Consider the following 13,174-nt stretch of genomic DNA (forward strand, 5'->3'; position numbering starts at 1 on the left):
GGCATCGGTGCACCAGACCCGAGCGGCGTGTGTGTATACCTGTTAAAGTCCTTATGTCCGTTGCTTCATCCGTTTCACCGTCCATCCGTGCTGCGTTCGTTCGTCCGTCTGTCTGTTCGTCCGTGCATTCTCTCCTGCCTGTCTCTGTCGGGGCCCGGTCCGGTACGTCGGTGGGATAGGACGGAGCCGCGGTGGAAGGAGTAGTAAGCGGCCTACGCAGTATCAAGCTGGGTCCCAGCTTTTATTAGTTCTTCGGCGCTCGGCGGAGAACGGTGCGTGCCGAAGGAGTGGTAGCCCCTAAGTCCGCGTCGCAGGTCCGGAATTACCTAACGACCCCGTAATCGGTGCGAGCGAGTCGTTCCTAGTGAATATTGTACAGGTACAGCGCCGGGTTACCCCGGGGACACTTTGATCCCGTTCGACCTCAGCTCAGAGAGAATCGTTCCGATCGATCGCCGAGATCGTTTTTTTCGAAGAAAAACGAACACGCGTGTGGTTATTCAGCTACGAAGCCAGTGACCTTTCGGGGAAACAAGTGTTTGCCAGACGGTTCGGATAAAGTTGTTGGTTCTTGGTAACGAGTGTTAGCGCGTGTCCAACGACCTAACAGTGAAGAAGAGCGAGAGAGGGAGAGAGAGAGAGGGAGAGAGAGAAAGGAGTAGGCTAGCCAGGGCGAAGAAGGGAAGCGAGCCAGAGAATATCTAGGGGATGCTGTGCCTCTTAGCCGATCGATGATAATCGTCGCTAGGACGTCGTTGCGCGGCATCAGGATCGGGCGCAAGGTGTTCGTCTCGCCGGGTCCCACGGGACGAGACACCCGGCTGCCACGGTGGCAGTGACAGTTGCTGTACGTGAGAGTGTTTTGTTCGGTAGAACCACGCGAGCCGGGTCCTCTCCCTCGATCCTCGTTCGATCCTCTTCTTGCTGGTACGTCGCGGTCAAGGGGGATATCCTTAAAGAGCACACCAGAGGTACTACCGATCGGAATGCTACCGTGCCAGTGAAGGTAAATTGAATTCTGAAATTCGAACGGTCTGCCATTTGCCGGGTGCGTTCACAGTGCTCGCGAGGACTAATGCGTGACATCCTCGTCCCGGTGACGGATCGGTCCGTCACTCGTCTTCGTCGTCGTCGTCTCGGACGAGTCTCTCCGCCCGAGAGCTTTGTCGGCCAGGCGGATTGACTCGTCGCCGACGTTCGATCGTCTCTCCCATCCATCTTGCCACGGGAATAACCGTGATCGTCGACCGCTGTGACGGGAAGTGGCGCGCGCGCGCTCGTTCAAGGAGATCGGCCCGCGAACAGGTGTCATCTTTGAGGGATCGGAACACCGAGATCCACCGAACGCCGCTCCGTCTGAAGTGCCAGTGCAACGGAACGTCGTCTTCGTCGATCTGTCCATCCGTGTTACGTAAATTGTATGTCGCTCGTGTACGGCTTCTGGTGTGTCGCGCGAGGCCTTCGGGAAATTCAGGCTGCAAACACTCGCGGAGTGTTTGCGATTAGGCCGAGCGACGACGATGTGCGAAACACGTGAGACGATCCGCTAACGAGGTTGCAAATTGCTTCAGCGCCGCGGCGGCCGGCTAGATTGTCTTCCTCCCTCGAAGAACGTCGTCGCGACGTTCCCCGTTGCACGACGACACGTATTTACGTCCCACGGGCTGACTGACAAATCACGTTCACAATGAGATCACTGTAATTATCGCGGTCGTGGCGCGGGACATCTAACACGCGACATCAAGTCGCTTCGCGTCGCGTCGCGTCGCGTCGGCCCCCGTCAAACGGTCCCGGGGAACGGGAAACGTTAATCGAAAGGGAAATGACTTTCGTTGTTGCGAATAGATTAGAGACGAGAACGCGACTTACTCTACCGGTAGATTGGATCTTGTCGACGATAGGGGAAACCAGAAATCCTAGGTTGGCGGGGAGGGCGACGTCTCGTTCGCCCGGAGATCAATTAACGCGCTTTAACCGACACTTTAATCAGCAGTACGCGAGATGAGAGCGAACGCTCCGTTGACGCGATCGGACGCTTGCGCGAACCGTTGTCGGCCTGGAATTTTGATTATTGGAACAGACACGTGATCGTGAGACGGGCAGGGCTGAATTATTGCGATTTTTTTTTAATGACTATCTACTTCGAACTTGTCCAAGAACAATTAAATTTTTGACTCTAGTAGCGATTGTTAGGTAGATGATTTTCAGAAAGCGGAATGTTCGGTTTGTTCGTGCTGATAAGAATAAATGAATTTTTGACCCCCTACAGCTGCATGTAACTTGAAGTTGCCCTTGAAGTAACTTCAGCCACAATTTGACAAAAGTATCTTGTTCTTTTGTATCTGATTCTAAACCAAGCATCAATGTTATGCATTGTTAAAATTCAATTTATTGTTAAACTGTCAATTCATTTTTAATTTCTATCGAAAGGGTGGTATTTGCTATTTCGAAGTCACAGAAATTTGTTTGCATTCACAACCAACATTCGGGCTACGGAGAGTTAACCGGACTGGTTTGGATAAACGTGATTCAGACTTTTTGCAAAAAGCTGTGCAGATTAATCGTGCAGATTATATAGACTTACCCCATCATTTAAATATTCATAATGCGATGAAACGAAGAAACCAAAAATTTTCCACGGGAACATCAACATTGCTCTTTTTAGTAAAATTGTCGATTATAGAGTGTACATTTACGATCACGATCAACTGGATGACGTATCGCGCGTGTGTCGGAATGGGCCAAGAATCCTCCTTGATCATACGGAACCGGTGCAATTAATTGGACAAGTGAGCATGACAAATAAGCAAACTACGACAAAACTGAGCGAATCGTGTGCAAAACGGTAGAAACGTTCAAAGAATTTACCAATACTATTGCGTTGAACTAGTTGAAATTATTGCAGAATGCAGATCATTTTCATTTCCCATAGAAATCCGCACTCTGATACATACTGATGGTACGAAAGAAGCTTTCTTTGCTCTCGTTAGGACGACTGTGTGCACTTTGGAAATTTCGAAAAATTAAAGCATTCCCAGACGGTCGCGGGTTGTTTGCAAATAAATTAAACGGAGCTCGGTTTCATGGGAGCGTGCTGGTATTGGAAAAGTCCGGCGGAGAAAAGGAGGAGCAAGAACGGAATGGAAATGGGGGTCTGAACGCGTTCGGTTCGGATAAAAATTCGGGCCGATGTTGACGCGCAATAAAAGGGCCACGTGGAGCTTGACACAGTTACGAGGCACGTCGTCGTCCTGTTTCAGCGTCCTTCTCGACACGTCCCTCGTTAAGTCCAGAAATAGACGCCGGCGAGGGCTTATGAACAGCTCAATCCTTTTGCTTCTCTTTTCTCCCTTTCTTCTGCTCGCTCTTTTGTTTCGCCTGTCCGCTCGCAGCGAGCTTCGCGGAATGAAGATCGCGCCTCGATCTGACGTGCGAATCCCCGCGGCTCACCCGTGACCGAATCCCTCGTCTTTTATACTGCGTCGGGAATACGTCGCCGCGACGCGGCCGTACTTCCAAAACGCGATCGACTCAGAAATTAACCCTCCGCGGGCAACCCCGGTCGTTTAAGGTCCTTAGCGAAATTTCACCCTCGAATTTCTTTCTTTCTCACATTTACTTCTACCCACTAATGGTTTTTGACGTTCTAAAGATTATATGTCAAAATAGGATCTCCAATTTTTTAGATTAGAATTTTAAAAAATTTTTTAAAACCTAGGTAAAAATATTAGTCGCGAATATAAATGACCCAGATTGCCCACGGAGGGTGCAAAACACGTGCTTGTCCTTAGTTGGGTCCACTGAGACCCAGGCGCGGAGCTGCCGTGACTCTTTGTCGCTATTTAAAAGGGGAGGTCACTTTTCACAAAATCGACCAAACGATCCTTTCCAGAAGTTAGAACAATTAACTAATTGAAAGATTTCTGAAATTTCGGAAAAAACTTTTTGATACCCACCTATGTTGAAAGTTTATAAAAATACGTATTATTGATCTGTATCTGCATACAGTGCTACAATAATGTAACAATTGCATACGAGCAGCACTCATCATTTCAGTAGAAAGAGTTAATTGTCTTTTCAAAAGGAATCAGTTAGACTCTCTTGATAAATTTAATAGTGGTCAAACAAGTCGTTCTAAAAATTATTTTTGAAATTCTTACCTAAAAGCGAATTGTTTGTCTTCGAATTGAATGAACAAGGTTGCAGTAGATCAAATAAATTGGCACTTGACTGATTCACGTGCATTCCAATTTCTTTCTGTAGACCTTCCAATCGTTCATAGACCTGTCGCTATTGCGAAAATGAAATGATTGCGGATCAGGATTCGGGTCATGAACCTTCGACCTTGCCTGTAGTCGAAGTATGTCAGAGGAACGCGTTCGGGCGAGCGGTGCCCATCGAGCGGGAAATCTTCGAAAGTGATCGAACGACTCCCTTGCGACTCCATTCGCTCGCTTCGAGTTTTTTTTTCGCAACGCAAGAATATCGATGTTGAATTCTGAAAGGTTAAAATAGATTTTACGTTGCTGTGTCGGGATGGTGAAACCATCGGCACGCGATATGAGTTTCTGAGGCTTGTAAACTGCTTCATAAAAATCTTCGATGCAATTTTTAACCATTCACTTGGACGGCGTAATTAAATTGAAGCCAAAGGGCAATAGCACTGTGCTGTGTTAGTCAACTGATAACATTAGTTGTTAGTTAGTATTTGTAAAATTCATAGAATGCCGGAATTTGCCCCGAGTAGAAAAGGAAAGTAATGATCAGACAAGCATATGCAGTGAATTCTCGATATATGTCAATATGTTTCTCGATAAGTCTCGATATATGGATCAAAGAATAGCATAATCTGGCCGATATATGTCCGTGGCTAGACCCGTGTTTTGGACACTTATCGAGGAAACTCTGTACACAGAAAGCGTGCTAAAAAATAGTGCGGGTATAGGTTCTTCAAGAACAAAGATTCTGTCAAATTCATTCACGGCTTTCTAGTAGTAATTAGTTAATTATGAATACTTGTGCATACTTACAATTTTATAAATATCTACAAAGAGATTAAAACCGTGTTTTCTACGATATATTAACAGCTGCGATCTCTGATAATAATTGTACCTGTGTGAGCAAGCACATTTATTATTTCTGCCTTGTGCCATTTATTACAAAGCATACTGTACATAAATTTTCTTCTCGCGGGAAGGTCGTTCGGGAATGTAAACAACATTATCGCGAACGTGCAATAAACATTCGAAATTCAGAATCCGCGAGTGGCCTGCTTCGGACGCAGGATCTCCATACTCGTATTCGAAACGACGTGTTTTCGTTGATAGCCGCGCGTAACGAGGACTTTTGAGGAACAGTTACGACGTTCGCAGCAATTTATTAGTCAGCTTCGATATTACACCGTGAAATGCGGCAGGTAAATTGGTTCACAGTGGAATGCCCTAAAACGAGTAACAAGTGAAAAAACAAGTCCCCGCGAATCTTCATAGCCGTCTTATTGTTTCTCCCCGGTATCGAGAACGTTTATATAGTCGCGCCATAAATAATCGGGCAAAAATCCTCTGTAGTATAATTCGCCAAACTCTTTTTGTCATCTTGGCATCACTTTTTACTACACCTCTGTTTTTGCTCGTTATTTTCGCGTACTTTTACGTTCGCGTGGTATAATAATTATTTGCGCAATAATTACCCAACTGAACGTTGCAGTAGAATTTCATATTACCTTCATGTTCGTCTGTGTCGACGCTTATGGGGAAAAATATGCATTTCCATTCGGTGGTCGAAAAACGAATATAACATAATCACACGTAACTGTTAATTAGACTGGATTTTATGCAATTGTATCACAAACAGGAAAGTAGAACACAGATCGGTGAACACGTTAGAAGAATGTAAGAATATTATTACTAGACTGCGGATCTTTATGTAAATTTCTGAAAATTTTCCAAAAATACTAGAATATAAAAATCGACAGAATTTAGAACGATTTGAATTTATTTCAGATCTGAAAAGACGGAAAATAAAATCTTATTCGATTTCACTTTCTTAAAATTTGTCTACAAAGATTGCAAATTGCACAAACATCCGTAGTCTAATTATCACATTATTTCCAATTTATTCAAACTAATGAAAGAAGAAACACATATTTATTTAACTTCTGTTTCTAAATTTTTCTATTGCATAAATGTTCCCTATTAATAATCTCTACTTTACCTCTCTGAAATAGTTTGATGAATTTATTATTTTTATCCCTGATATTATTTGTTTGGCCTTGGCGAAAATATACGCAGGTGAAATAGTTGAGCGTTCATGTCGAATCACTGATCGTTCTCCAGATTGATTTTTTCTTTTTTTTTTTTTTTCTTTGAAAGAATTTAATGAAAGCGTTAATTTACTTCTCAAGGCGACAGAATCAGCTCGCAATCACGTGATTCATTCCGGTTAACTTTTTTTCCGGCGATTGCCCGCCATTTTTCTTCGACGATATTAAAGAAACAGCCGACGGGATACCGACGGGCTGCTCCAGGCGCGAACCCGCGATTTTATCATTGAATCATTGAATGGACGGGCCGCAGCGGCCGGTTGAACAATAAAACAGGCAGGGGAAGGTGCTAAATATTTACGGGAGACACGTGACTGTTTATTGCGCCGAAGTCGCGGTCGAAGAACGCTAGGGAATCATATCGTACATTCTTGTAGCGCTGCTTTATTGTCGGCGTTCTTGATTACCCACGCAGAAAAGCTTGCTCCACGCTCGAACGTCATGCGAAATTGATTTCCGTCGTACCTATTTTTTTCTGTTAGCGTCGGAAACCTCTGACCACCAGACTGCTGATCTTTATGCAAAATAAAAATAGTCCAAGTCGATTGCGAGAATATTTTCTCTGGTCTGGAATCTTGAGCAAATTAATTTTTCGCATTTTCCTAACACTAGGTTCACGGGACCCGTCGAAGTGACGGGTTCTAATATTTTTAATTTAAAATTATTAAGGTTCTAAGCATGCCTACACATGAAATTATTTAGCAAATTTATATCTTTGGGTACCTATTATATTTAAAATATTGCTAAAAATGTGGGTAGCACGTTCTTGACATTTTTATAAATGAATGCAAAATTGTCACTTTTAGTTCTCCGTAAGCCTAGTGTTAAAGCCCGCGTGGTTAGAAATTCGTCTGGAAAAGGACTTGTTTAAATTCGTGAGAGTAACGGAAGTTATGGTTGTTTGAATAGCTTGAATACCTGAAAATAGAAGAAGGAACAGAAAGATGAACGGAAAAAAATTTCTGGTCGGACAAGTGTCAAATTTCTCCTCTAACAATTTTAAGAGTTATTTTTCGCATTCGACCAAATTTTTGTACAACAAACTTTCATGCATTTAAGACAAAATTGAGTAAGTGAAACACGAAGCAGTGGAAGAGTTTCGAAAATCTCAGAACCGTTGATATATTTTCAAGTTTCTGAAATTATTAAAGGAAATTCCTATTTGCCTCCTGTTCTTTACATTTGGCACAACGTTTATTTTGCATAAAATCAACATGAATCAATCTGTGAGTGAATTCTGCGTTATTCTCAGGTCCAATTCTCACGACCAATTAACTGGTGTTAGAGTGTTGCCTCTATTCGCGATAAATATTTATGCATGATTTTTAACGAATCGAGGAGCGGTATAAATCAGGTTTGAATGAAACAATTTTCTCGAAACTAGTTCTGCTTTGAAAATCATGAGCGTAGAATTGATTGCAAAATGTATTATTTATACGGGAAAATCCAGCTAAATTTAACGAAGTCGCACGTTTTCTCTTCCTCGTAATTAAAGTTGTCCTAATTTAGTAACACTCGTATCTTCCATCGCGCACATCTGAACCAGATCATGTCTAGGAACACACGGAAATTGCAATTGAATGGTAATCTTGTGTTTTGTTTCTTTACAGACGCTATCATTTTACATTATATTCTTGAACTGAATATTTTCATACTATATTCTTTGTGAAGACTGATATTTCCAGTTAAATATTTAGCTGCAAAATAGTTTATTATTCTAATACTATACGATACTATACTATACTATATTATACTATACTATACTATATATACCAATTTTTGTCATAAACACTGTTATTATATACTAATACTATACTATACTATACTATACTATACTATACTATACTATATTATACTATACTATACTTTACCATACTATACTATACTATACTTTACCATACTATATTATACTATACTATACTGTACTATACTATACTATAACAATTTTTGTCATAAACACTGTTACTATACACTGTTAATACATACTTTCCTTACAGATAAGGAAATAAAATTTATTTTCCTTATCTTCGTAGAATATTTCGATTTCTTCTCGATCAGGTGTCGTACACGCAAGTGTCATTGGCATCGGCGCTTCTCAGAACGAAACATTTGAGATCATCGAAAATTCTTCACCAGCGATTAATTAACAAAGCGATGCCAATCGTAAAGAAGGGGCAGCTAAATATTTTCGCACCGTCCACGCCATAAAGCCGCTCTCCCCGATTCTTTCTCTCCATGTGCGACTTAGAATCACGCTTTTTATTACCCACGGTGTCTGACGTCATCGTCACAAAGGATCGCCTCTCTGCGTCAAAACGAAAAAAAAACCACTTCTTTATTCTCCAAAAAGTTGGCTCGATTGGCGCTTCTCAAGTTCAATCCCGTTTTTACAACTAGATGTATGGTCGTACGGTCGGATTTGACGATTAGGGTGCAGCATGCGAGAGGATAGGGGATGACGACGATCCAACCGAAAATCCCAGGTTCCTCGGGAAGGAAAAATGAAAAAAAGAAAAAGAAAGAACAGAGACACGTTGTCGTTCGGTTTATGGCAACGGGTCAGCATTCTGACAGTCCGAGAACTATCGTCGGCAGAGGACCTCGGTCGCGAGGATTCGTTCGCCTAATATGGACGCATGGATTTAGCCTTTCGCTGATGCGCATATCCCCGTTCATAATCACCGGTTCTTCGAGTGAAAATATTAATTGATTGATATTAATAAACAATCCAAGAAGGAATTTCTTTAGACTAGAAATATTTTAGAAATTCATGACCAAACTATACTAACATACTCTGACTTAAAATAAATGGATAAAATTGTTCAATTTACCTTCAGATATGCTCTAAAAGATGTTTTGAAAACGAATATATTTTTTGGCTTTAATAATTTTATTTGCTCACTGGTGAGTTAATCGATGTTGTTGAATATCAGTATAAATAAAATTTCCAGATCCATTTAATTTTATTCTACATTTAACTATGCTACCTGATTGTCCTATAATATATTCAGCCCAGTATTATCATTTTCCACTTAATACAATAGTATTCAGTATCTGTCCCTGCAATAGACCTACAACAGTCCCATTGAAACCAAAACTATGGCTGTCTAAAATGTTTCTTTATCCGTTCCAATCAGAACCTCCAATATTAGAACGTTCCTCAAAAATGTTGTACAGTTCGTGTCACGAACAGAACCTACCCCAACGTTCCATAAATTTTCCGGATGCCTGCGGTAACGTTCCACAGTGATTTCTATTCAGCATTCTTGTCTCGCTCGGCCTCTCCGTCGTTTGGAACAGTATCCAGAAAAGAAAAATGAACGGACAAGAGGATACGTCCTAGACACGGCGATCTCGGCAGTCGTTAAAGGTCCCCCATGTACGGGTTAATCCGGCGATCGCGATCATGCGAATTGTCTCATTTGAAAGTTGGCAGTCGTCCGGCCCCGTCCCTTCCGCCTAAGGGCTAATAAAGTCGTTGAGCGACAGGGACTTACCCTTTGGTACGTGCTCGAAACGGACGTGTCGCGATTAGATGGCCTTGAGAGATGAAGAAGAGGACGAGGTCACCGCTGCTGCCTCGAAGGGCGACCGAGATCCCTCGCGGATACTCGCGAAACGCGCGGTGAATCTGAAACCGTGGCGCGGCGCGCGATCCCATGCGCGAGAGGATCCGCTTCTTTGCCGGAGCGATTCCGCGGAAAAGGATCGGAGCCGCCGGCCTCTTCGCATTCCCGAATGATAATCGGAGAGCTCGTCTGGCTTTCATTAGGCAGAACTGGCAGAAGTGCTGCGCCCGATCCGGTCCCCGACGTCATCGATACCCCCGAAGGTCTTTTTATCGATTTTTTTCCCGTCCGTGTAACGCTGCCGGCACTTTCGATCGGACGCGCAGTGGCCTGGACATTATCGAAATCAATTACGGTGGAACCCCGTTTGCACAAACCACATTTTAGCAGTGCCCGGTTGACCGAACTCTAGCTGAGCGAAAGTTTCTTTTAAATCTTTTCATAAATATAACGAACAGACACAGAGGTATCTCAGTGATTGATAGTTACGCAAACAAAGTTATCGTAGGGCCATCGAAACACCTCAAAGTACAAATTACCAATCACCCGATAACAATCTATATATGTCGCCAAGAGCTGGATAATAAACGTCGCGGAATTATCCCCACTACCGCGAGGTATACCCCTTGAGGGGCCGCGAAGCTCGAGAGGCTTCGAACCGGCGTCCGAACAGTGGCAGTGTAAACATAATACGGGAATAATATCTCCTGGACGATATATGTCGCTGGCAAGTCCCGTGTTGTTGACATATATCGAGAATTCACTGTACTTACTTTGAATACGTGGGATATCGTTCGAATAATCGCTAAATAAATGAATGCAGGGTAAGGGACCCAATTACTGTGGCCATATTAATTATACTTATTTTTAAAGAATAATGGATATTAAATTTTTTTCATTAAAATCAGTTAATATATTTCATATCTCTTTTTTGATATCTAATATAATATGGGCACAGTAATTGATACCCCCACAGTAATATGGTTTCCTACCCTACTGCCGAATAGGTTATTAAAAAAAAGTTTACGGGTTAGGATACGAAAGATACAATTAAAACTTGGATAGACTCACATGCTGCTTGATTTCGCAATTTTCGAACATTCGACTAAGCTTGAACAAGGTCGAAACGTTATCTTTCGGTTGGAAACCTGACGCGGTCCAATTCTTCAGCCCCGCGGACTATGACTAATTGTAAGAATAAACGCCGCCTTGAACTCGATAAATGAAAAATCAAGCCATTGTTCTTTATGAAAAGTACCAACACGGACAGAGTTCGAGACCGCAACGGACCGTGCAACGAGATCCCGGAGGGTTGCGTTCCGATTAAAGAATCGATAAGAGGATGTACCGACGTCATGCTCGGAATCCGAGATTATAGCTTTGCATGACGCTTTACGAAAGATGGGGTAAAATAAGAAAATACGAGGTAGCTTATCGCACGATCACGAAGTCATTGTCGCTGTTCCGCACCGTCATCGTCATCCCGGCAAACTGTCAATAGACCGTTTGCACGTATCTCGAGCGTCTCATCGGGTTGCATGACGACAATGGGGACCATTATCACCCCGTCGCGTTCATCGCGATCATTGTCGGGGCACATGCGCATGCTCGCGCACGAACGCAACGAGCACAACGCGTCTTTGTCGCGCGAACACGCGAAAACACTCTTGTCACTGGCCGATCCTGCTGCGATTCGAGAAAAAATCGGATTCGATTTCGAAACAGAGCCGCAGAAAAAACAAACGATTCCCCCCCCCCCCCCAACCTCTTTGTTATTTACTTTCTTGCGTTTCATCGTGGTATCGATTTGCAAACAGCGATCGGGGGATTGCAGAACCTGTTCACCATCGAATGACGGATGGTTGGGTCGATTTTGACCCAGAATCTAAATTTTAATTTTTTGCCAGCCAGTTGAAATTATTTGGTCTTATTTAACAATGTACTTGAAAGAAAGAGTTTACTAGCAAATTTTTCATAATTACAATTTCAGATGAATCAGTCTCATTTGAAGGTATAGAAAAAGCTTTAAGCATTCGTAGCAGATGCTCCTGAATGAAATTAAAATTAAAACGATAATACAGTAAGTTTTTATTCATAATTGTTGGAACGTGATTCTTTTTTTGCTATTTTTCTAATATTTCGTAAAAGAAAGTTTCCGGCAATGGGTACATCGTATAATTTCTGGAAAATAATTTTCTACAGAAAAAGATCGTGCGCAAGAAAGTTTTTCGAAGAGGTTGTTACCAAGAAATAAAATGAAATATTTTACGACGAAAGTTTGCCGATTCTGTTAAAATACTATTTTTGACTCGGAGCACGGGTCTTTGTCACGCTGACGCGATATGTTCATCTCCATTTCGTTTGACCGTGAAACAGTAGAAGAAGGTAATCGTACGGTTCGATTTTTTTTTCAAGGGAGTAAAAACATCGCTATCGGTTACCGACGATCTCCTTGGTGGAATGTATTCGGCCAGCTCCCGGGACATTCTTTGTCCCGGGAGGAAAATTGCTGTTCCTGCAAATTGCGATCCGGGCAAAACGCAGAACGAACGAACGAACGAACCTCCGTCGTACTTTTACTTAGGATCGCAGGTGGCATTATTCCGGCTCGCCTCTAAATCGTCGGTAAACCGATTTCTCTAACCGCAGTAAGGACGACCGCAAATAGAGCAGCACTCGCCCACGACCTATAGAAATACATACAGGGTGGACGAAAAAAGAACGTTTCGGACTCAAATACCTATTTTCTTAACCTCCTGCCCTGTAATATCGATGTTCAGATGTTTCCCGAAATCGTTCTCAGGAAAACATTTTCCCCGCCATTCGAGTCGTTACCGATCCGGTGGAAAAATCATTTATTTCATTTCGACGATCACATATCGTACTGTTGTATAATTCTGTCAATTTTTATCTGTAAACTCGAGTAGAGTGAATAGAGTAGAATAAAATATAGTAGAAAAATAGATTTTATTCGGTACGATATGTATTTTACTACTTGAATCTTTTTGCATTGTAAAAATCCTCAAAAAATCAATTCATTCAAATGCATCACAGTAAAGAGAAATTTCTAAACTCGGTCAAAAATTATTATCAGATTAATATCAGAGTCCATAAAACCACCAACCCAACCAAAATTGGACGCGTTTTCGAAACGTGCGGATTTTCGTCCACCCTGTACATGAACGCACCCACGCTTCCCAGCTTGCCACTAGAGGCGTAAGAGAACCGGAAATGTCGGGTCGGGTCGGGACGGGCCGAGAATTTTATTGAGGATCGGGCCGGG

At 42.6% G+C, this 13,174-nt stretch overlaps 1 protein-coding gene across 1 annotated transcript in view; it reads left to right on the forward strand.

Annotated features, from left to right (window-relative positions):
• The first annotated feature begins 281 nt into the window (after nt 1-281).
• Blo (bloated) overlaps nt 282-13,174 on the forward strand; it is a 164,919-nt gene continuing 152,026 nt past the window's right edge. The window contains exon 1 of the mRNA XM_076790117.1: nt 282-1,006. The gene's annotated coding sequence lies outside the window, so the exon portion shown is untranslated. The remainder of the gene's footprint in view (nt 1,007-13,174) is intronic.

This window comes from Halictus rubicundus, chromosome 7, assembly GCF_050948215.1.
Source record: "Halictus rubicundus isolate RS-2024b chromosome 7, iyHalRubi1_principal, whole genome shotgun sequence".
In the NCBI taxonomy this organism is placed as follows: Eukaryota; Metazoa; Arthropoda; class Insecta; order Hymenoptera; family Halictidae; genus Halictus; species Halictus rubicundus.